The sequence below is a fragment of the Pleurodeles waltl genome, chromosome 4_1, assembly GCF_031143425.1.
Source record: "Pleurodeles waltl isolate 20211129_DDA chromosome 4_1, aPleWal1.hap1.20221129, whole genome shotgun sequence".
In the NCBI taxonomy this organism is placed as follows: domain Eukaryota; kingdom Metazoa; phylum Chordata; class Amphibia; order Caudata; family Salamandridae; genus Pleurodeles; species Pleurodeles waltl.
The window spans coordinates 24,936,860-24,961,915 of record NC_090442.1 but is presented as its reverse complement, the minus strand read 5'-3'; positions in this window follow the sequence as shown (position 1 = coordinate 24,961,915).

The window sequence follows — 25,056 nt, the reverse complement described above, 5'->3', positions numbered from 1 at the left end:
CAGAAAATGCTTGAACTGGGAGTGGTTGAGCACTCTGAAAGTCCATGGGCCTCTACTGTGGTACTTGTACCAAAGCCTCATTCCAAAGATGGGAAAAGGGAAATGAGATTTTGTGTTGACTACAGAGGTCTCAACAAGGTGACTAAAACTGATGCTCACCCTATACCCAGGGCAGATGAGCTAATAGATACACTGGCATCTGCCAAGTATCTAAGCACCTTTGATTTGACTGCAGGGTATTGGCAGATCAAGTTATCAGAGGATGCTAAAGCAAAAACTGAATTTTCTAGCATTGGAGGGCACTACCAATTCACAGTAATGCCCTTTGGTTTGAAAAATGCACCTGCCATTTTTCAGAGGTTGGTGAATACAGTCCTGCAAGGGCTGGATGCTTTCAGTGCAGCATATCTAGGTGATATAGCTGTCTTTAGCTCCAGCTGGGATGATCACCTGGTCCACCTATGGAAAGTTTTGGAGGCCCTGCAAAAGGCAGGCCTCACTATCAAGGCTTCAAAGTGCCAGATAGGGCAGGGTAAAGTGGTTTATCTGGGACACCTTGTAGGTGGGGAACAGATTGCACCACTTCAGGGGAAAATCCAAACTATTATAGATTGGATTCCCCCTACAACTCAGACTCAGGTGAGAGCCTTCTTAGGCCTCACTGGGTATTACAGGAGGTTCATAAAGAACTATGGCTCCATTGAAGCCCCTCTTAATGACCTCACATCTAAGAAAATACCTAAAAAGGTATTATGGACAGCAAACTGTCAGAAAGCTTTTGAGGAGCTGAAGCAGGCCATGTGCTCTGCACCTGTCCTGAAAAGCCCCTGTTACTCCAAAAAATTCATTGTCCAAACTGATGCATCTGAATTAGGGGTAGGGGCAGTCTTATCACAACTTAATTCTGAGGGCCAGGATCAACCTGTTGCTTTTATCAGCAGGAGGTTGACCCCTAGAGAAAAGCGTTGGTCTGCCATAGAGAGGGAGGCCTTTGCTGTGGTCTGGGCACTGAAGAAGTTGAGGCCATACCTGTTTGGCACTCACTTCATTGTTCAGACAGACCACAAACCTCTACTTTGGCTAAAACAAATGAAAGGTGAAAATCCTAAATTGTTGAGGTGGTCAATATCCCTACAGGGAATGGACTATACAGTGGAACATAGACCTGGGAGTACCCACTCCAATGCAGATGGACTCTCCAGATATTTCCACTTAGACAATGAAGACCCATCAGGTCATGGATAGTCTTATTGTCCTTCGTTTGGTGGGGGGGGGGGTTGTGTAGGAAAGTACCATCTTGCCTGGCATGTTACCCCCATATTTCACTGAATATATGTTGTTTTAGTTGTATGTGTCACTGGGACCCTGCCAGCCAGGGCCCCAGTGCTCATAAGTGTGCCCTGTATGTGTTACCTGTGTTATGACTAACTGTCTCACTGAGGCTCTGCTATCCAGAACCTCAGTGGTTATGCTCTCTCATTTCTTTCCAAATTGTCACTAACAGGCTAGTGACCAATTTCACCAATTTACATTGGCATACTGGAACACCCTTATAATTACCTAGTATATGGTACTGAGGTACCCAGGGTATTGGGGTTCCAGGAGATCCCTATGGGCTGCAGCATTTCTTTTGCCACCCATAGGGAGCTCTGACAATTCTTACACAGGCCTGCCCTTGCAGCCTGAGTGAAATAACGTTCATGTTATTTCACAGCCATTTACCACTGCACTTAAGTAACTTATAAGTCACCTATATGTCTAACCTTTACCTGGTAAAGGTTGGGTGCTAAGTTACTTAAGAGTGGGAAGTCTTGCTAGAACTGCGGCTACAGAGAGATCAGGCGAGTCTCAGTGGCTATATATAATTCCCCACTGCCCCGTGACAACTGGGACTTCTTGAATAACTTGGTCGCCATAGACTTGTTCAAATTCCTCACAGTCAAGGAAAGAAGGGGCAAATGAGATCTAGCTTGAGTAAGGAAGAAAGGGAGGCCATTACAGATTAAGCTATGACAACAGCATTATTGTAAAGCTGCCTGATGAGGCAGCAAAGGTCGTTTTGATGAATGATTGGAATTATGGACAAGAGGCTTTTCGACAATTGTTTGACATAGATTGCTAAGAATTGCCTGATGTTGACAAATGTAAAATCTCGATGAGACAATACTATGACTATATATGGGAGTGGCAAAATCAAGGTTTGATCAATTATGATGATTTTCATTTTTGAAAACACTTCCTTCCTACATTCTTACCTTCTACTGAAAAATAATAAGAAAATATATAAGAATGCTGCTAGAGCAGCAGGGAGGCCCACAGTGTACTACAACAACAGCTAACTGGAAAACACAGCAATATACGAAAACCATTTCATGCTGATTCTTGTGGTGTGCTCCCATCATATTGTAAAGATAGTAGGGATTTTGTATGATCGATATCCAATATACACTGGGAGAAATCATACTTGATGATTGTAGGAGGCTGGCCTGGCTTGTAGTGGGTACCAGAGGTACTTACACCTTGTGCCAGGTCCACTTATCCCTTATTAGTGTAGAAGAGGTGTTTCTAGCAGCTTAGGCTGATAGAAGGTAGCTATGGCAAAGCAGCTTAGGCTGAACTAGGAGACATGCAAAGCTCCTACTATACCACTGGTGTCATATGCACAATATCATAAGAAAACACAATACACAGATATACTAAAAATAAAGGTACTTTATTTTTATGACAATATGCCAAAAGTATCTCAGTGAGTACCCTCAGTATGAGGATAGCAAATATACACAAGATATATGTACACATTACCAATAATATGCAGTAATATCAAAAGGAAGTAATGCAAGCAATGTATAGTCATAATAGATTGCAATGAGAGCACATAGGTACAGAGGCAACACAAACCATATACTCTAGAAGTGGAATGTGAACCACGAATGGACCCCAAACCTATGTGAGCTTGTAGAGGGTCGCTGGGACTGTAAGAAAACAGCGAGGGTAAGAAAAATAGCCCACCCCAAGACCCTGAAAAGTATGTGTAAAGTGCACCTATATTCCCCAGAGAGCACAGATATCGTGATAGGGGAATTCTGCAAGGAAGACCAACACCAGCAATGCAACAAAGGTGGATTTCCGGACAAGAGTACCTGTGGAACAAGGGGACCAAGTCCAAGAGTCGCGACAAAGTCGAGGTTGGGCAGATGCCCAGGAAATGCCAGCTGAGGGAGCAAAGAAGCTGCCACGGATGGTAGAAGCTGTGGATTCTGCAAGAACGAAGAGGGCTAGAAACGTCCCCTTTGGAGGATGGATGTCCCACGTCGTGAAGAAGCTTGCAGAGGTGTTCCCACGCAGAAAGACCGCAAACAAGCCTTGCTAGCTGCAAGGGTCGCAGTTAGGGTTTTTGGATGCTGCTGTGGCCCAGGAGGGATCAGGATTTCGCCACTTGGATGAGGACACAGAGGGGGCACCCAGCAAGTCAGGGAGCCCTCACAGAAGCAGGCAGCACCCACAGAAGTGCAGGAACAGGCACTACAAAGAGGAGTGAACCGGAGCTCACCCGAAGTCACAAAAGGAGATCCCACGATGCCGGAGGACAACTCAGGAGGTTGTGCACTGCAGGTTAGAGTGTCGGGGACCCAGGCTTGGCTGTGCACAAAGGAAATCCTGGAAGAGTGCACAGAAGCCGAAGCAGCTGCAAATCAGGCGGTACCCAGCAATGCAGTCTAGCGTGGAGAGGCAAGGACTTACCTCCACCAAACTTTGACTGAAGAGTCACTGGACTGTGGGAGTCACTTGGACAGAGTTGCTGAGTTCCAGGGACCACACTCGTCGTGCTGAGAGGAGACCCAGAGGACCGGTGATGCAGTTCTTTTGGTGCCTGCGGTCGCAGGGGGAGGATTCCGTCGTCCCACAGGAGATTTCTTCGGAGCTTCTAGTGCAGAGAGGAGGCAGACTACCCCCACAGCATGCACCACCAGGAAAACAGTCGCGAAGGTGGCCGGATCAGCGATACAAGGGTGCAGTAGTCATCTTTGCTACTTTGTTGCAGTTTTGCAGGCGTCCTGAGCAGTCAGCGGTCGATTCCTTGGCAGAACGTGAAGAGAGAGATGCAGAGGAACTCTGATGAGCTCTTGCATTCGTTATCAAAAGAATTCCCCAAAGCAGAGACCCTAAATAGCCAGAAAAGGAGGTTTGGCTACCTAGGAAGGAGGATAGGCTAGCAACACAGGTAAGAGCCTATCAGAAGGAGTCTCTGACATCACCTGCTGGCACTGGCCACTCAGAGCAGTCCAGTGTGCCAGCAGCACCTCTGTTTCCAAGATGGCAGAGGTCTGGAGCACACTGGAGGAGCTCTGGGCACCTCCCCTGGGAGGTGCAGGTCAGGTTAGCGGTCACTCCCCTTTCCTTTGTCCAGTTTTGTGCCAGAGCAGGGCTGGGTGATCCCTGAACCATTGTAGACTGGCTTATGCAGAGATGGGCACCATCTGTGCCCATCAAAGCATTTCCAGAGGGTGGGGGAGGCTACTCCTCCCCAGCCCTGACACCTTTTTCCAAAGGGAGAGGGTGTAACACCCTCTCTCTGAGGAAGTCCTTTGTTCTGCCTTCCTGGGCCAAGCCTGGCTGGACCCCAGGAGGGCAGAAACCTGCCTGAGGGGTTGGCAGCAGCAGCTGCAGTGAAACCCCGGGAAAGGTAGTTTGGCAGTACCCGGGTCTGTTCTAGAGACTCAGGGGATCATGGAATTGTCTCCCCAATGCCAGAATGGCATTGGGGTGAGAATTCCATGATCTTAGACATGTTACATGGCCATGTTCAGAGTTACCATTGTGACGCTATACATAGGTAGTGACCTATGTATAGTGCACGCATGTAATGGTGTCCCCGCACTCACAAAGTCTGGGGAATTTGCCCTAAACAATGTGGGGGCACCTTGGCTAGTGACAGGGTGCCCACACACTAAGTAACTTAGCACCCAACCTTTACCAGGTAAAGGTTAGACATATAGGTGACTTATAAGTTACTTAAGTGCAGTGGTAAATAGCTGTGAAATAACGTGGACGTTATGTCACTCGGGCTGCAGTGGCAGGCCTGTGTAAGAATTGTCAGAGCTCCCTATGGGTGGCAAAAGAAATGCTGCAGCCCATAGGGATCTCCAGGAACCCCAATACCCTGGGTACCTCAGTACCATATACTAGGGAATTATAAGGGTGTTCCAGTATGCCAATGTGAACTGGTGAAATTGGTCACTAGCCTGTTGGTGACAATTTGGAAAGTAAAGAGAGAGCATAACCACTGAGGTTCTGGTTAGCAGAGCCTCAGTGAGACAGTTAGTCATCACACAGGGAACACATACAGGGCACACTTATGAGCACTGGGGCCCTGGCTGGCAGGGTCCCAGTGACACATACACTAAAACAACATATATACAGTGAAATATGGGGGTAACATGCCAGGCAAGGTGGTACTTTCCTACAATGATTACCTAGGATTTCATTATGCACGCATGTATAAAGCACACACAAGAACTAAGAACATGCAAGCACGTTTTCGCAATAGCGTGAGGTTGTTATTCAGCTCGACCCACTTTCGTCCCACTTTCCAATGCCTTTGGTATGTTCCTGTTTGTAATCAGTTGTAGAGAGAATTTTACACTCCTTGGGAGTAGGGCCTACAATGCATTTCATTTGTTAAAATTGTTTTGATGTATGGAATATATGTTTACCAAAATTAAAAATAGAGATCTAGCAATGATATCTTTGTTTAGAAAATACTTTATCATCCGTTGACAGTGATCTAAAATAACTGGGATATCCACTTCATTTTCAAACATACACAACATGATGTCAAATACTCATTTTCTGATATAGAACGATTTATTATACTTTTGGTTCCAATCCAGTTAAGGAATAGAATCAGGAAAAGTAGGTAATAAAAAAAGCAAGTAAGCATGTCACTTATTGTCTAACCGTACCTCAAAGAAGGCGATTATACAATGACGTCTTAATTCCAAGTTCATAACTAACGGCTTTACAGTAACTTAAACTGAGCTCAAACAATCTGAAACTCTGAAACTTAACAAAGAATTAGTAAAAGCCTCAGGAAAGCCCCAGACTTGCGTGCAAAAGCAGGGACTGAAGCATGTGTTGGTTGCATCTCGCTTAAAAGCTGACAATATTCTGAATAATAATTATCACATTTCTGGAAACTTGAACTGGATTGGAAACAAATGTTTATTCAATCGGGATATGTCACAAAATGAATATTTGGCATGAAATTGTGTGTGTTTGAAAATAAAGTGCATACTCTGGCTATTTGAGCTCACTGTCAACAGATAATACAATGTTTTCAAAGCAAAGATATAATTGCTGGATCTCTCTATATTTGTAATCTAGTTTTGGCATTGTACACTCCTTGCAATAGACCAATAACTCTATATGACTATACACTGATGTTTATGACAATGATAGGCGTTTGCCTAAACAACAATATTTTCATATTTAAAGATAAATATTGCAGCTAAATCTCGAACAGCAATGGACGCCTGCTCCTCCCCCCCAAACTAGGGACATTTATTCATGGGCTGATAGGAGGAGCAGTTGGTCTGGACATCATAAAATGAAGATATGACAAACCATGTACTGATTTGGATCAGGTGTACAGAGAACCTTTTTCTGCTGTCAGATGGAAGTAAGGACATGGCTGAAAGATTCATCCAGAGATCTCAACCTAAAATTCTCTTATGAGATCAGTAATAAATCTTTAAATTGCTTGGATATCCACACTGAACGAGAGAAGGGCACCATGGTCACAAGCCTACAAAGAAAGAAAACACAGGGAATTGCAAATAGTGCGCATCCTCAGAAACTGATAGTCAGTATGGCCTCTAGTGAAATGCTATGGGCCAGTAAAAATTGTGACAGCCAAGAAGCATATGAGGAGGAAGTAAAAAACATGCTTCTAACATTTAGAGCAGAGCATACTCCAACAAAGCCCTAAAAAAGCAAAAACCAAGAACAGGGATAAACTAGAGTTTAAATCAAACACACCCACAGAGGGACCTGACAATACCATAAAGTTCATCACTAAATACAATGTGAGTTACACAGAAGCAAAGGATAGAATAACAATTGGAAAATGTAAAAAGGTGGTTGGGCCGATATTACCTCGCATCCCTCCATCACTTATTATAAAGCCCCATCCCTCAAGAACCACCAAATCCATAGCTATGTGGACAAGTCAGTGAGAGAAAGCGACCATCTAACATAAAGGGTTTCGGAAAGTGTGGAAAATGTTAGGCTTGCAAATCAGTTGTCAACATATAAGGGGTTATTCTGTCTAATGGAAAGAAAAAGCTCATCGTCAATCAATTCATATCCTGTACCACAGATTTCTGTCTATATGTGTTAGAATGTACATGCCATAAAACAATTATGGGCAGCATTACTTTCCTCATTTGTGAGTGATGGAGCACAAGAGAGCCATCAAACGTGCTGGATAAAATTTTCCCAGTGGCTAGACATTTTGAGGAATGCCATGATAGGAATGTGGACACTGTTTCTTTGGCCTTTACAGGATTCAACCTGATATAAGAGAAGGTGATCGAGAGAATAAATTAAGGCAAATTGAGTCAAGATAGATTTTAGAGCTGAGTACCATGGAACCCATGGGCCTGAATAAAGATGTGGAATTACACATGCACATATGATGGATACTGATGTTGAAAGTACATCTATGTGAACAGGAGGGGAGATTTCCCTGCAAGATTAAAAATATATATTTTTACATTTCTCATAGCACTCAAAGCAAGGAGGGGGATAACTGACACAAGGCAATTTTGATAATTGTCAACATGAAAGCACCAGCCAGTTGTCTTGAAATCAGCTATGTCAGCTTTTGGCAACAGGGCCCACTGGGGAAGTATAACTTTATATGACTGAAGAATGGAGCCCACTAGGGCCTTGAAACTGACAAAGAAAAAGTATTATCTATAAATGGGATTGGTAGAAATTATATGCCCACTGGTGCTCTCTCTCTGGTTACAGTATTCCAGCTCGCATTGTATTATTATACCCCCACTGTCAAGTCCCGAGAGATATATTCATACATGAGGTTCTACTCTTAATCACAGGAACAGAGCATTGAGTAATATAATATGAAACTTACCTGGCATTGTCCTCAATCTAATGTCAATGGAGAAAGAAGCACATTCAAACCCGCCCTAGCAGGCAACCACCAAATGACCTGGAGAACCGACTGCGCCACTCTGGCAGACCGCATTGATGCCAGCACCAACAGAGGCAAAGAAATTGTTGCCATTGTGAAAGATTTCATCCCACCATTGGCCACCTCCATCACCCTCTCGCAGAACGTCTGCAACAATCTCCCTCAATTCTTCAGTAACACACTCACCTCCACCTGAAGCAATTTCAGCCCAGGACCGAACCTGACACACCTCATCAATCCCCTTCCAATCTTATTCAAAGAACCACTGCTAACCACATGACCCACCATCACCTCAGAAGAAACCGCTGCCACCATAAAGTCTACCCACTCATAGGCCCCATCGGACCCCCTACTCCCACCACACCTACTCTAGAGGCCTGTAACCTATCAGCATTATGCTCACACTCATTCAGAATACCTCCACTTCTATTGTGACCTCCCCAGATGCTTGGACATATGTAAATGTCCTTCCATTGCTGTCAAAACTCTCAGCTGACCCTTCAACTTTCGCCACCTACAGACCGATCTCCCTGCTACCATTCCCGGCAAAAGTCTTTGAGAAAATCATCAACAGGCACCTCACCATATACCTCAATGACCACTAATTACTTGACACCATTCACCTTGGTACAAGACCCAACCACAGCATGGAAACTGCCCTTATCACTGCCAAGGATGACATCCACATGGCGCTGGACAGAATGTTGTAAGGCCCATTGCTAGATTTGGCATTCTTGGAGTAGTCTCCCCTAACTTTCTGCCTCTATTCCCCAGGTTGATGATGTGTGCTAGACTCTGTTTTTGTTGTTTTTGATACTCTGGGCACTTTACCACTCCTATCTAGTGCTAAATTGCAAGTGTTCCTATGTAAAATGTGTGTGTAATTTGCTTTCCATGATTGGCATATTTGATTTACTAGTAAGTCCCTAGTACAGCACACTAGAGGTGCCCAGGGCCTGTAAATCAAGTACTACTAGTGGGCCTACAGCACTGGCTGTGCCACCCACATTAGTAGCCCAGTAAACATGGCTCATTACATGAAAGACACCCCTAAGGTAGGCCCTAGGTAGCCCCATGGGCAGGGTGCAGTGTATGTTTAAGGTAGGTATATGTCCTGACAGTGAAATACTGCCAAATTTGGTTTTCACTGTGCAAGGCCTATCTCTCTCATAGGTTAACATGGTTAAATATTATTAAAGTGCAGATTCCCTTTGGGAGTGTAGGAAAGTACCATCTTGCCTGGCATGTTACCCCCATTTTTCACTGTATATATGTTGTTTTAGTTGTATGTGTCACTGGGACCCTGTCATCCAGGGCCCCAGTGCTCATAAGTGTGCCTGAATGTGTTACCTGTGTAGTGACTAACTGTCTCACTGAGGCTCTGCTAATCAGAACCTCAGTGGTTATGCTCTCTCATTTCTTTCAAATTGTCACTAACAGGCTAGTGACCAATTTTAGCAATTTACATTGGCTTACTGGAACACCCTTATAATTCCCTAGTATATGGTACTGAGGTACCCAGGGTATTGGGGTTCCAGGAGATCCCTATGGGCTGCAGCATTTATTTTGCCACCCATAGGGAGCTCTGACAATTCTTACACAGGCCTGCCACTGCAGCCTGAGTGAAATAACGTCCACGTTATTTCACAGCCATTTTACACTGCACTTAAGTAACTTATAAGTCACCAATATGTCTAACCTTTACCTGGTAAAGGTTAGGTGCAAAGTTACTTAGTGTGAGGGCACCCTGGCACTAGCCAAGGTGCCCCCACATTGTTCAGGGCCAATTCCCCGGACTTTGTGAGTGCGGGGACACCATTACACACGTGCACTACATATAGGTCACTACCTATATGTAGCTTCACAATGGTAACTACGAATATGGCCATGTAACATGTCTATTATCATGGAATTGCCCCCTCTATGCCATCCTGGCATAGTTGGCACAATCCCATGATCCCAGTGGTCTGTAGCACAGACCCTGGTACTGCCAAACTGCCTTTCCTGGGGTTCCACTGCAGCTGCTGCTGCTGCCAACCCCTCAGACAGGTTTCTGCCCTCCTGGGGTCAAGCCAGGCTTGTCCCAGGATGGCAGAACAAAGGACTTCCTCTGAGAGAGGGTGTTACACCCTCTCCCTTTGGAAAATGGTGTGAAGGCAGGGGAGAAGCAGCCTCCCCCAGCCTCTGGAAATGCTTTCATGGGCACATTTGGTGCCCATTTCTGCATAAGCTAGTCTACACCGGTTCAGGGACCCCTTAGCCCTGCTCTGGCGCGAAACTGGACAAAGGAAAGGGGAGTGAACACTCCCCTGACCTGCACCTCCCCTGGGAGGTGTCCAGAGCTCCTCCAGTGTGCCCCAGACCTCTGTCATCTTGGAAACAGAGGTGCTGCTGGCACACTGGACTGCTCTGAGTGGCCAGTGCCACCAGGTGACGTCAGAGACTCCTTCTGATAGGCTCCTTCAGGTGTTGCTAGCCTATCCTCTCTCCTAGGTAGCCAAACCCTCTTTTCTGGCTATTTAGGGTCTCTGTCTCTGGGGAAACTTTAGATAACGAATGCAAGAGCTCATCCGAGTTCCTCTGCATCTCTCTCTTCACCTTCTGCCAAGGAATCGACTGCTGACCGCGCTGGAAGCCTGCAAAACTGCAACATAGTAGCAAAGACGACTACTGCAACTCTGTAACGCTGATCCTGCCGCCTTCTCGACTGTTTTCCTGGTGGTCCATGCTGTGGGGGTAGTCTGCCTCCTCTCTGCACTAGAAGCTCCGAAGAAATCTCCCGTGGGTCGACGGAATCGTCCCCCTGCAACCGAAGGCACCAAAGAACTGCATCACGGGTCCCTTGGGTCTCCTCTCAGCACGACGAGCGAGGTCCCTCGAATCCAGCAACTGTGTCCAAGTGCCCCCACAGTCCAGTGACTCTTCAGTCCAAGTTTGGTGGAGGTAAGTCCTTGCCTCCCCACGCCAGACTGCATTGCTGGGAACCGCGACTTTTGCAGCTACTCCGGCCTCTGTGCACTTCCGGCGGAAATCCTTTGTGCACAGCCAAGCCTGGGTCCACGGCACTCTAACCTGCATTGCACGACTTTCTAAGTTGGTCTCCGGCGACGTGGGACTCCTTTGTGCAACTTCGGGTGAGAACTGTTTCACGCATCCTCGTAGTGCCTGTTTCTGGCACTTTTCCGGGTGCTACCTGCTGCTGAGAGGGCTCTTTGTCTTGCTCGACGTCCCCTCTGTCTCCTGGCGCAATTTGCGACATCCTGGTCCCTCCTGGGCCACAGCAGCGTCCAAAAACACTAACCGCACGATTTGCAGCTAGCAAGGCTTGTTGGCGGTCTTTCGGCAGGAAAACACTTCTGCACAACTCTCCACGGCGTGAGGGATCCGTCCTCCAAAGGGGAAGTCTCTAGCCCTTGTCGTTCCTGCAGAAACCTAAGCTTCTCCTCTCCAGTAGAAGCTTCGTTGCACCCACAAATGGCATTTCCTGGGCATCTGCCCATCTCCGACTTGCTTGTGACTTTTGGACTTGGTCCCCTTGTTCCACAGGTACCCTCGACTGGAAATCCATCGTTGTTGCATTGCTGGTTTGTGTCTTTCCTGCAGAATTCCCCTATCACGACTTCTATGTCCTTTGGGGAACTTTAGTGCACTTTGCACTCACTTTTCAGGGTCTTGGGGTGGGCTAATTTTCTAACCCTCACTATTTTGTAATAGTCCCAGCGACCCTCTACAAGGTCACATAGGTTTGGGGTCCATTCGTGGTTCGCATTCCACTTTTGGAGTATATGGTTTGTGTTGCCCCTATCCCTATGTGTCCCCATTGCATCCTATTGTAACTATACATTGTTTGCACTGTTTTCTAAGACTATACTGCATATTTTTGGTATTGTGTACATATATCTTGTGTATATTTCCTATCCTCTCACTGAGGGTACACTCTGAGATACTTTGGCATATTGTCATAAAAATAAAGTACCTTTATTTTTTAGTATAACTGTGTATTGTGTTTTCTTATGATATTGTGCATATGACTTTAAGTGGTACTGTAGGAGCTTCACTCGTCTCCTAGTTCAGCCTAAGCTGCTCTGCTAAGCTACCATTATCTATCAGCCTATGCTGCTAGACACCCTATACACTAATAAGGGATAACTGGGCCTGGTGCAAGGTGCAAGTACCCCTTGGTACTCACTACAAGCCAGTCCAGCCTCCTACATTGGTTGTGCAGCGGTGGGATAAGTGCTTTGAGACTACTTACCACTCTTGTCATTGTACTTTTCATAAGAGAAAAATATACAAAACAAGTTCAGTGTGTGTACACATAGTTAAAAAGTTTTGAATTTCCTCTTTTCACTCTTTTCTAAAGTGCTGAAAAGTACTTCTAAACTTTCAAAAAGTTCTTAAAAGTTTTAAAAGTTTTTTTTCTCTGTCTTTCTAAAAGCTCTGACAAGACATGGTGGTCGAACCTTCTCCTACACCGCTCATAAAGCCTGGAGTGACCTGTCACTCTTCTATTTTCTTGAATTCTGCATGAAGTAGAAGACCAGGCTTTTTGCCTAGTCCCACTAGGACACACCTACTCAGGCCAGGATATCCTCCTGGGTGATAGTGCGCTCTACAAATTTGCATAACATAATGAAGCACAGATTTCCCCCATTTTGCACAATAACGTTATGCTGTATATTTAATATAATATTATTTTTACTGCTTGGTTTTAACCAATTTGTATTATATTGTTTTATTTATAATGCATTGATATTATTACTTTTGGTATGCTTTTATGACAATCAAATAAAGCAAAGTATTGATTGATTGATATCACTGATGACATCATAAAAAGATTATTCCTAGGTTCCTGTCTGGATATGGAAATGTCTTTTGATGGATAATTGTACCTGCGTATTGCTCAACGCTTGAATAGACAGCCCACCAGAACACACCTATCAATTTTTTAAAAAAATAGTCATATCTGATTGGCTGAGGCAATGCTTTCTCTAGTCTGACATTTTGGAATCCCAGATCATCAGCTGGTTCTGCGACTCTAGAACAATTTCACTGTTTGATCACAACAGGAAAAATATTGCGTTCACTATTACTGATGCAGGGACTCAATCATTGCACCCTGAAAGTAAATCTGAAAGGGTAAATGAGGGTGGCAGTATGGGCAAACACTGACTCCCCGCCCTCGCCCAATCCTCCTCCCACCAGTGCAGGTGGATAGGCCTTAGCGACCTCCATTGTGTATTCATTTTTTTTATTTAAGTGTTTTGCTCCTGGGTTCCCTGAGCCAGTGGCTGAGTTTGTGGTTAGCCCAGCGAGGCTTGTGGGTGCCTCAAAACATGCCTGGGCGCAGTAAATTAAGAGTAAGCTTCACAGCTGGTGCCACAAACCCATGGCAAGATTTGTGGACGTATGTTTGCCAATTGCTTGGTTTGTGTCTCAGGTTCTGGCTCAGCGTATCTAGCACAGGTCTGTCCAGCTAGCCAAAGGCCGTACACCGCAGTAGTTGGCCTTCTACCAGGATGTGATGCTGGACCTAATTCCATCTCATTGTGAAACTGTTTGTTCACTACAGCAAAATGCATAATCTCTCTATCTGCAGCCCGGTCAGGATGATGATTTCTTGGAGCTGTGTCCGGTCTCTCTGTCTGCAGCCCAGTCAGGAGAGTTCGCTGCACGGCGTGCAGCCCTCTCCCTCGTCGGTGGTTTGGAGCCCTGACGCCCTGATGCCCTGAAGCCCTGGAGCCCTGGAGCCCTGAAAGCAGGGGAAAGGCCTGGGCGGCTCAGCACTCCGCAGCTGCACTTCCCAGCTGCACCGTCCGCCTGGGGGAGTGCCGGAGCCAACGCAATGGAAACTGCAGCTTTCCCTCAAGTGAGCGGCCCGCCGGAGCATACCGGAGTTCGCCAGCGCCTCCCAAACCAGCACTAGCGACAGCAACAAGGCAAGAGGCCCCCTGCAACCCCAGCAGACCCCTGTGGAAGCAGCCCGACCGCGTGTGCGTCTTGCGAGGGGCCAAGGGGCCCCATCTTAAGACCCCCCCCCAGCTCCACCTAGCTGGGGAGCAACTAGGAGCAACTTGGAGGGCAGACTGAAGCGCACGCCAAGCCCACGCCAAGCCCACTCTAAAAGTTCAAGGCCCTGAGCCAAGACGCCATCCCTCAGCAGGCCCCCAGGGCCCCAGTACCCCCGTACCCTCTGGAGGCAGACGAGCAGCAGGAAGGGGAAAGAGCAACACTCCCAGGCACCTGGTCTCCAAAACATCGCCTGTCCACCTGCAACCCCCTGCCCCCAGCCTCAACCTCACTCGGCCCCACCCAACCTGGACCTGGACCCGGACCGGGCTTCAACGGGGCATCACCACGACTAGGGCCACACCCGTGTGTAGGACTGTGCAGGCGCAGCAACCCAGACTGCACTGGTCCTCGATCCTTGGTCCCCCGGCCCTCGGCATCCCAAAGAGTCCCAAAGAAGTGACCACAGGGAAGAGCGTGGGAGCGTGGAAGTGCGCCAGCTCAGCGCACAGCAACAGCAGCGAGCAGGGGAGCCAGAGCTCGAATCTAGACAAACGAATCTACAAACGAATCTATAAACGGTCCACGTACAAACTACGGTCACAATTCAATCTAACTCAATTCAAGCTCCCCAAGAACAGAAAGCAGTAAGAGGCAGCCCGGTTAACCCCTGAGTGCATCAGTACCGGAATTACCGCACGTCAGCATCCCAGGCTAGCGGTTTCAACACCTGTCCGTTGCTCAACAACGCAAGGAGAAATCAAGTAAAGTGGCAAGGCACGTCACCCACAATCCACTAAGGAGGTTGCGCCAGTCAGCGGTTGGCAGTTGGAGTGCCCCCTGGGGCAACTCATCACAGCGAGAAAAGAGCTATAAAAGAGCTAGCGAACACTTCCATTGCCTATCCGCGACCACTCCCAACGGAAAGCCTCCTCAAGTAGACCACCACTTTACTAGCAAACTAGCAAACAGATTGACCAATCAGGGAAAGGAGTATGAGATCAGGTAAAGCACGAAGTAATGCCACCATTCAACCCACATATTAAACAAAGAGGAAAAGGAAAAGAGACCCGGCATCGGACGGAGCAGCAGTAAAAAAGCGCAAGCAGTGACTTGGATCACCCCACTCCATGCAGGAGACTCTCCCCAGTCAACGGATCAGGCAGGGGACTGGCTAAACAAACCTCTAGCATGGAAGACACAAACTGGGGAGAACCAGACCCTCCAAAAGTTGGGAGCCCTCCACCCAATCACCTCAAGATAACTGACTACTTTGCTGCTGTAACAACTCATGGTGCCAGAAAAAAGGTCTAGATCGCCGGCACCAAGTAAACGATCCGTAGGGGGTGGCCTATCACCCATTTTCGATCTGCAGTTTCACTCAAATAAAATGTATATCCAAGTAGACTTGTTAAATACAATGGCAGTATTTGTCGCCGGTATCGACAGCAAACTGGAAGAGTTAAATGCCTTAATAATAAGGGCACAAGCTAAACAAGTTAATGATTTTACCATCTGCTCCTGCAAGGAGGTGGTAGATAAATTGTCTCAACTGCCGCAAATCCTCGAAGGAACACTGAAAGAAATCGGCCGGAATGGTGAACACACACACACTACTCTCCTTGCTACCATGCTAACATCTGCCACACTTGTGTAAAGCCAAGAGGAGAGGCTTCGTCCCCCTCAAACAGCCTCACCGTTGACCATAAGAGAGAAAAGAATTCAGGCAGAAAGTAACTCTTCAGCAAGCTTCTGTATGGAAATTACGGAGAATCATCTTTCGTCGCAAGCTACTGCCAAGCCTGGGAACTCTGAGAAACCCTTAACTCGGTTTCTATCGAAAAGAGAACCAAAACAGGCAAGAAAAGGAAGGAGGTCTGCACGATCGCTGCAATTATCCTTCTTAAAAACCACCTAAATCATCCTAAATGAACAAAGCCAGGAGCACATTGCACCCAGTGGAAGGCATAACAGAGACACCTCTGTTCCAGCAAATACCAGCAACGACACAAAACCTGGAGTAAAGTCCCCTTCTGACTCAATAGGTGCTGTCCAGCCAATAAAGTCCCCTTTGGGGCCCCCCGCAGCAGTTGGTAAACATACGGACAATTCTACAAGTCCCCAAAGGGACCAGCAGAGCACAAAGTCAAAAACCACTATGATTGGACAAGTCAGACAACCATCACAGGCAATCTCAAGTAGTAAGAGGAATGTCCATGCACAAGGCTGGGTGAAGTGGCCTACATGGAACATAACAAGCATGCAGAGCAAATCCAGGCCTCTCAAACAGGTACACAAAATAACGAGCCAAATTACCAGCTGCTCTGGATTCCGGAATTCACCTCAAGATCCTCCACAGATGTTCTCAATCGTTGTACTATTTTAAGACTCATAAAAGCACTCCCGGATCTACAGCATGTGGCCTCGGATGACATTGCTGCAATTAAATGTATTCAAGCCAGAGGCAGCCAACCCACAGACTCCACGTTTACTATCTTTGCAGAGCCGGTCCTACCCAAACAGATTATGGAGAGAAGGGACCTTTTGAAAGCCTGGGGTATTGAGGTGGCAATCTATAAAGGTGATCGATATCCACCCCCACTACTAGATTCTCAACAGCTGGAAATGCCCAAAGGCACGTGGTCCGTCTTGCATGGAGCACGCGCAGCCATCCCTCACAGCAGAGTCTCTGAAGTAACGATTAACGACAGAAGACCTCCCAAATCCCCGTTGAAAGTTCAAATACGGAAAGAGGAAGGCAGGAAAAGAATGGTTCTAGGTCAGAGATCCCACCATGGAAGGGAATGGGTAGCGTTGGCCTCTCCTCCAGGAGCAATGGGTAACAGCTGAACTGATGAAGAATCATCCCCACAAGGCATATTGAACATCTGCTCATGCAAAAATGGAAGAAGGGGCCACGAGAGGGCATGCACGAGCGCCACTTTTGTCATCTGGCGGAAGAAACCCTGGTACATCTGGTCTGTATTTGCCCAGCCCTGGGTCTTGAAAGAAAATGCTTACTGAAAAAAGAACTAAATGGCTTAGGGATTAGATCCTGTAGACAAGCACTAATCCACAAAACACCATATTGAATGTTAGACTGGTTCAATTGTTGGAAATTCTTTCCAGTAAAGTAACATCTGCTGAAACAAGCCTGTGATAGGGAGGGGCAAATAGAGACAAAATCCATCTACTTTAAGAAAAACACGTCAAAGAAAGGAAGGTTTCTTGGTAACATCGCAGGTCACACAGCCAGACCGCTATGAAGTTTTGTACCAGTAACCAGATTCAAGTAGGAGCAAATCAACTTTGTAGATTGTATTTAAATCCTCCCAGTTTTTCATAATTTTATGTAATATATATGTTTTATTGCATTAATATTGTTCTGTTAAATTTTACGTTGAAGGATTTATTTTATGGTTTTAATTAACTAATAAAATAAACATTCTCTTTCTTCTCATAATCCAGTAAGAAAACTGTACTAATTAAAAACTCCAGCTGTTCATCTAGAGAAATTAAAGTGCTCATGCAGGAGCCATTTGCTGCAGAAATGCAAAAGAAATTTCAAATAAGGACATCTGGGCCTGTAAAATGGAATAAAGATAGTACAGTTGAAATAAAGCTTCCCAACCAAACCACAAATTCTGAAAATACATTTGACTCATTAAATCAAGCACTGGCAAAGCAAATATGTGTCACCTTAGGGGCCAATTGGTTTTGTCAACGGCTTTAACCCATGTCGTAGAGCATCCTCAATGCTGTCCATCGGGCTAACAAAACAAACAAAAAAATAAAAAAACACAAATGCACCATTATATGGCAGACATCTAATTTTGTAGGCAGCAATGCATGACTCTGTCTACAAAATGATGTTTTCTTTTATTATTTACCCATTTTTATCAGTAAATAACAAACATAGTGCAAAAGTTTTTTTTGTTTGAAGGGTGGGTGTACATGAGCAAATCAGATGATGGGGAGAAGAATCACAAAGAATGCTGTTGTTGAAGCATCACAGGTGTCACTTGTGGCGGAAACATCACAGAGTGTGGTTGGGGTGACAACACAGAGGGCTCAGGCGGCATTAAGCAACAGAGAGGGTGTGGGTCTGGGAAGCAAAATGGGGATGTGGGAAATGAAAACAATATGGAGGGAGGGGATGGAACAACAAAGTCGGCATGGTTGGGGAGTAGCAATGAGTGAGGGTGAGCAATGTGAAGAGGACGGGGAGAACCATACAGGCAAGAAAGCAATGACAGGAGACAAATACACGAGAGCAAGTGCACCACGGAGGGAGGGAGGACATTGCTGGTATTGAGCAGGAAGTCAAGACATTTGATGGCATTTGTAGCTCCTGGTGATCAATTTTGCCGAATGTCATTAGGTCTGGCCTCTGCTGCAGCCACGTTCCACAGGGTGGTGGCAGAGGTGTTGAATGGTTTTTGTGGAGTTTTGGTTTCCCAAGATGATGCTTTGGTATACGGCAAAGATGAAAATGAGCATATGCGTAGACTTACAATGGTTTGAACGCCTTTCTGAGAAGAGGTTTGAGAAGAGGTTGGAGATTAATTGAATAAATAAATGTATGATTGGTGATCACAATTATGAATATATGGGGTGTGTGGTTTCAGGGAAACAGATTTCACCATGGCTAGTCCAATTGAGAGCAGCTGAAAGATCATGACCAACAACTTGCATATATGTCATTTATGAATTGCATTCAAAATGTATTGCAAATGTTGTAATGATTTCTGAGCCATTTCACAAGCAAAGAAGAATGTTCAATATTTCTGGGGTCGGCGAGAGAAAGGGGCATTTCCTGGGATTAAGGAAATACTGTTCAAGGCACCACTCTTAAGCCATATGTACCCAGCACGGAGTTATTCATCGCTTGTGATGCTAGTAGCATCAGCATTGGCACTGTAGCGACGCATGGCAAAGGAAAGAAGAAATGCGCCATTGTTTTTGCGTCACATATGTTGAGACAAGAAGAAGTACTCTGTCATTGAGCGTGGAACGTTGCACTGCACGTAGGCGATTGAAACACTTAAGTTGTATGTGTGTGGTGTAGGAGGCTGGCTCTCTATGTAGTGTGCAAAGCTGACACACTGTGCAGGGGTCCAGGCAACCACACGTTGGTTTACATGGGGTAAAAACTGACCACCTAATGCTCTAATTTTTATGGTAGCTTGGTCGACCAGTTAGGCCAATCCTGGGGAAGTGCAAAGCATTTGAAGTACTTACAGTATCAATCTTACAATTCACACACTCAATGGAATAACTTAAGACCAATTTATAAAAATAATTCAGATCTTTATATACATGTTAAGATGAAGATCATCAGATTTGGGTAAGTACTTTTCGAGATATAAATTTTTGAAGTTTAATAAAAATAGTATTTTTGTGCGTAATTACGCACCATAGGAATCAATGGAGGATCTCCTTTAGAAATACATATAAAATCATACAGTTGGTTTACCAAGTTCTTTTGCAGGTTGATCGAGGTCGTCAGTGGGAACACTGTGCCAGCAGGAGGAGTTCGGGTGGCTCCTGGGTCCGGCAGGAGCAACGTGAGAAGGTCTCTGGAACTGGTGCAGGGCCACTGCAGAGGACCACTTGGAAAAGCACTGCACAGGTATGTTTAACGGTGAATCCTGGCATTCCCTCGGACTGTCATGATCGCAAGCAGCGGGGTACCCTTGGGGCACAGTTGGATCTTCGGTGCAGGGCACAGGGTGGCCGGGTGCAGAGTGAATCGCTGAGCCAGGAGCTGTGCGCAAGGATGTTATTAGGAGCAGGAGGTAAACTTTTTCAAGGGTCGTTTGCAGGGCAACGGGGGCACTCTGGCGGGAGGTCTGGGGTGTTCCTGAAGTCCGTCGACTGGGACTTCCTCCTGGTCCTTTTGCAGCCCCGGATGAGCTGTTATTCTGGATTTCTGACGTGGGCTGACCAATACCCCTGGTATTGGCATGGTTTGGCTGCTGGAGGTCACAGTGCCACCAAACTTGGCACACTGGCAGGGTTTGTCCCCACAGTAGTCGGGTTGCTGGTTGGTCCAGCTGTGGTGTCCGGTTCGGGAGTTAGCAGGTGGGCAGTGAAGTGACCCTCACTGGCTTGCTGGTTCCTTTGGATTGTAGACTGGTACCTCTACTCTGGAGGGAGTTCTCGGGCAATTGGCTAAGCCTGGAGGTTCTCTGGGGTTTTTGTGGAGTTGTCCTGTTGTCCAGCAGCTCCTCACAGTCGCATGTCGAGTCCAGGGAGCAGCAGGCAGGGTTTGGCACCTTTTCTTTCGTGCAGCATGTCCACAGTTCTCGTGCTTTGGATCTTCTTGTTGCTGGGCTTTTAACTGTCAAATCTGATTTTCTGGTCTAGGGGTGCCCACTAAATACTGTATTTAGTGGTGATTTAGGGGGGAACTCATAGTGCCAATTGGTCACCTACCTTAGGGTGGCTACACCCACTAAGTGACCACTTCTGGTGGACAGAGGAAACATTCCTACACCTGATTGCCTATTTTCCTTCCATCAAAGATGGAAGAAAATGAAATGAAGTGTCCACCTCACATGCAACACCTTTGGGGTGGTGCATGCTTGGTAGGGCCACTCCCCTATCCTAAGTTTGAATTTTCCGTTGTTGCTCCCACCAAAAGTGGGGGTTTGCAACAGGGAGGCTTGGAGTTCGAGTTTCAAAGATGGTAGGCTCTTTGAAGCACACTGCCAGGAGAGTGCACATTCCTGAGTGAGCGGGTGTTAGCACCTCCACCCAGGAAGGGCTTTGCCAGCAACCCAGAGAGAGGAATCTCTCAACCCAAGGTTGTAGATTGGCTGTCTGGAAGTGGCAGGCTGGTAAGAACCAGTCAGTAACTATGCCAGGGTAGTTAGCTTTTGGAGGGGGCACCTCTAAGGTGACCCCTGGGTACATTTAGTAATAATACCAATACTGGTACCAGTTGGGATTTATCATTCTGAGTTGTTTGATACCAAATAACCCAGGGTTCAGAGTGGCCAGTATGTAGCTGTGAAACTTGTGTTGACCAGTATCTGGCACATGTATTAAAATGACTACTCTGTCTACTCACTATGCCTAAGGTTTGGTAAGGACATAGTGGGGGCATATTGCTCATGCAGCTATGCCATCACATACAGTATGGTGCACCCTGCCTTAGGGGTGAAAGGCCTGCCAGATGGGTGAATTACATATATTGTACGCAGTGTGTAGTTGGCAGGGCACACAAGCAGTGTGCCATGTTGAGTTTACGTTTTAGGTGTGCATCAGGGCACTCAGCCTGTAATGGCAGTGCTGGGTGTAGTGGAATGCATGGCCCTCTATAGAGGGTGGCACAGTCAGTGCTGCTGCCCTCATGGGGCCTACCTTCAGTACTCCATGCCCTGGATACCTAAGTACCATTTAATTAATAGGGACTTATAGTGGTAGCTAAAGGGGTCTCTAATTGCACCAGGGCATCACAACAGTTTTAGGGAAAGAGCTCTGGGCCAGGGAACCTGATTAGCAGGGCCCGGGACACAACAATTTCTAGGCTACATCATACATCAGGCAAAAAGTCGGGCTAACCATGATAAAAGAGGCCTCTCCTCACATGTGGGACCAACTTCAGAATACGAACTGGTCATAAACCTCTTGTACCTCTTTTGAATAGTAACAATGTGTACAGCAGCAATGCTACTGCCAGGACGAAGAGGTTCAGTTTGAAGCTTTTTGAGGTTGAGCTCATTGCAGGAGCAAAGAACAAAAGGGCTGATTGCTTGCCTCGACTTCCTTGAAAGTAGGAAGATGTTGAACATAAGAAAAATGTGGTGTGAACATGTGGATTATATTGTAGCAAATATTTGTTGTTCATGTAAAGATTGTGTGTGAACAAGAGTAGAGAAGGACATTCGTTGAAGACCCTATTCTATTTAAAGTGATTGATTTCATCAGGAAATGATGGCCAAGGGAGAAACGATTGGTTGTGTGATTTGAAGACCTATAGCAAAGTCCAGACTGTGCGACTTGAGCCATGGGGGACCTTTAGGCATGCTATCTAACAAGAAAAGATTGATGACGCAATGCTGGTAGCCTGCCATGGACAGCAATGTGGAAAGGTTCATTACAGAAAGACTACCAGTTATTTGCAAAATGATAAAAGACTGATATCTAGAATTCTGCCTATGACAGGAGTGCGTTCATGTGTATCAGAAATGTGTTCTTGTGTTTGTGGACTACGTGTCAAAGTGGACAGAAGTGAGGTTTGTATTTTCCAGAGAGGGTTTTCTGTGTGAGTTGGTACTGGATAAGTTGTACAATTTGTCTTGAGGGAGATGGAGATTTGGGTGGAAATAGTATTAAGCATAAATATGCTAGTCTTTATCACCCACAGAGGATGAACAGAGTGGTCATTGAGTGCATCAGAGGTTTTTTTGGTGGCAGGTGTTGTCATGTTTGGCTCTCTTTATACTAAAAGAGACTTCTGGATTTGGGTGGCAGCACCACCAGGCTGCGGGGAATGGAGTCCAATTCCCCTTCGTGTGGCAACTGTTGGCCTAACCCTTCAGGCTACGTAGCAGTACCTCACATGCACCTAAAAGTGGCAATGATTTGTGGAAGCGATGTGCATGACATTCTGATTTCTCAAGGAAATCGTGGTGCAAGAGATGTCATCCTTTTCTCCCAGTTACATTCGTCTCACACATGCAAAGACAAATAGAAGCAGAAATTGGTTCAATATATTTTACTTGCATCAACTGTGTTCTAGATAAAATAGCATGTACTGCAACGATTAGGATGATAAAACAGAATAATAGCAATGTGGTGACAAGGAAAGTACTGTAGGAAAGTACCATCTTTTTGGCATGTTACCCCCAACTTTTACCTATCTGTTAGTGTGTTTCGCTGTGTCACTGGGATCCTTCCAGCCAGGACCCCAATGCTTATGGCTTGTTTGGCTTTCTTGTCAGTATGTTTCACTGTTTCTGTCAGTATGCTTGACTGTGTCACTGGAGCCCTGCTAACCAGGACCCCATTGCTTATGCTCTCTCTCCCCTCAAATTTATCACTACATACTGCTAACCCAGTATTTCATCACAAACTGGCATACTGGTACCCCCTTATAAGTCCCTAGCATATGGTACTTAGGTACACAGGGCATTGGGGTTCCGAGGGATCCCAATGGGCAGCAGCATTACTTTTGCCACCTATAGGGAGGCCATGCAAAGGCTTTTACAGGACTGCCATTGTAGCCTGTGTGAAATGGAGCATGGACCATTTTCCCGGACTTCATGAGTCCGATTCTTCAGATTCTTCTAGTGCCAGGCCTGTGTTATTGCATTGTGTGCATCAGATTTTCCTAGTGCCTGGACTGTGTTATTGCGTTGTTTGCATCAGATTCTTCTAGTGCCTGGCCTGTGTTATTGCGTTGTTTGCATGAGATGCTCCTAGTGCCTGGCCTGTGTTATTGCATTGTGTGCATCCGATTCTCCTAGTGCCTGGCCTGTGTTATTGCATTGTGTGCATCCGATTCTCCTAGTACCTGGCCTGTGTTATTGCATTGTTTGCATCAGATTCTCCAAGCGCCTGTCCTGTGTTATTGCATTGTGTGCATCAGATTCTCCTAGTGCCTGGTCTGTGTTATTGCATTGTTTGCATCAGATTCTCCTAGTGCCTGGACTGTGTTATTGGATTGTGCCATCAGATTCTCCTAGTACCGGGCCTGTGTTATTGCATTGTGTGCATCAGATTCTCCTAGTGCCTGGACTGTGTTATTGGATTGTGCCATCAGATTCTCCTAGTACCGGGCCTGTGTTATTGCATTGTGTGCATCAGATTTTCCTATTGCCTGGCATGGATTATTGCATTGTGTACTGGGCATTAATTATGTTATTATTCTAATAATTGCAGCTTTTCTACCAAACAAGCTACCTTTTATCCCAATAAAGTGCATCTTACTACAAGGATACTGCACGGTTCATGCAGCAGTAATCTGTTACCTATTTATGTAGCAACAGGCAGCAAAACATGTCTACTAGAGATGTCTTAAGGTCAGAAACAGTACGTAGCTAAGTAGGTATGAGGCAAAACAAACTATTTTTTGTCCTTATATCAGCAAAACTGCTGCAATCTCAGTCGGCCTCACCCCAAACTGGTCTATAGGATGGAAGGCCATATCCCTTGGTGCTACGGCTTAATCATAGGACTGCTCAGCTTCCCAGATCCGACATGCTACTGCACCTCAGAAAATCACCCCATAGAGCATCCGCCCTGCCAGAGCTATGCCCCAGATCCAGCCTACAAGTCCAATGCAAGGCCTTAAGCTAGTCCTCCGGAAAGGGAGCTACAGGATCCAGCCACCGTTTACATATCTCCCTTCTGCCAGAAGCACCAGGTAAAACAGCAAGCATCTGTGAGACTTCCCCAAGAGACTGAGTGACGCAGTATCCGCTCCCCACATCACCAACACTCAGCTCGGCTAGGTAAAACAGCAAGCACCTGTGAGACCTCCCCAAGAGGCTGAGTGACGCAGTATCCGCTCCCCACATCACCAACACTCAGCTCAGCTAGGTAAAACAGCAAGCACCTCCGAGACCTCGCCAAGAGGCTGAGTGACACAGTATCTGCTCCCCACATCACCAACACTCAGCTCAGCTAGGTAAAACAGCAAGCACCTGTGAGACCTCCCCAAGAGGCTGAGTGACGCAGTATCCGCTCCCCACATCACCAACACTCAGCTCAGCTAGGTAAAACAGCAAGCACCTCCGAGACCTCGCCAAGAGGCTGAGTGACACAGTATCTGCTCCCCACATCACCGACACTGAGTGACGCAGTATCCGCTCCCCACATCA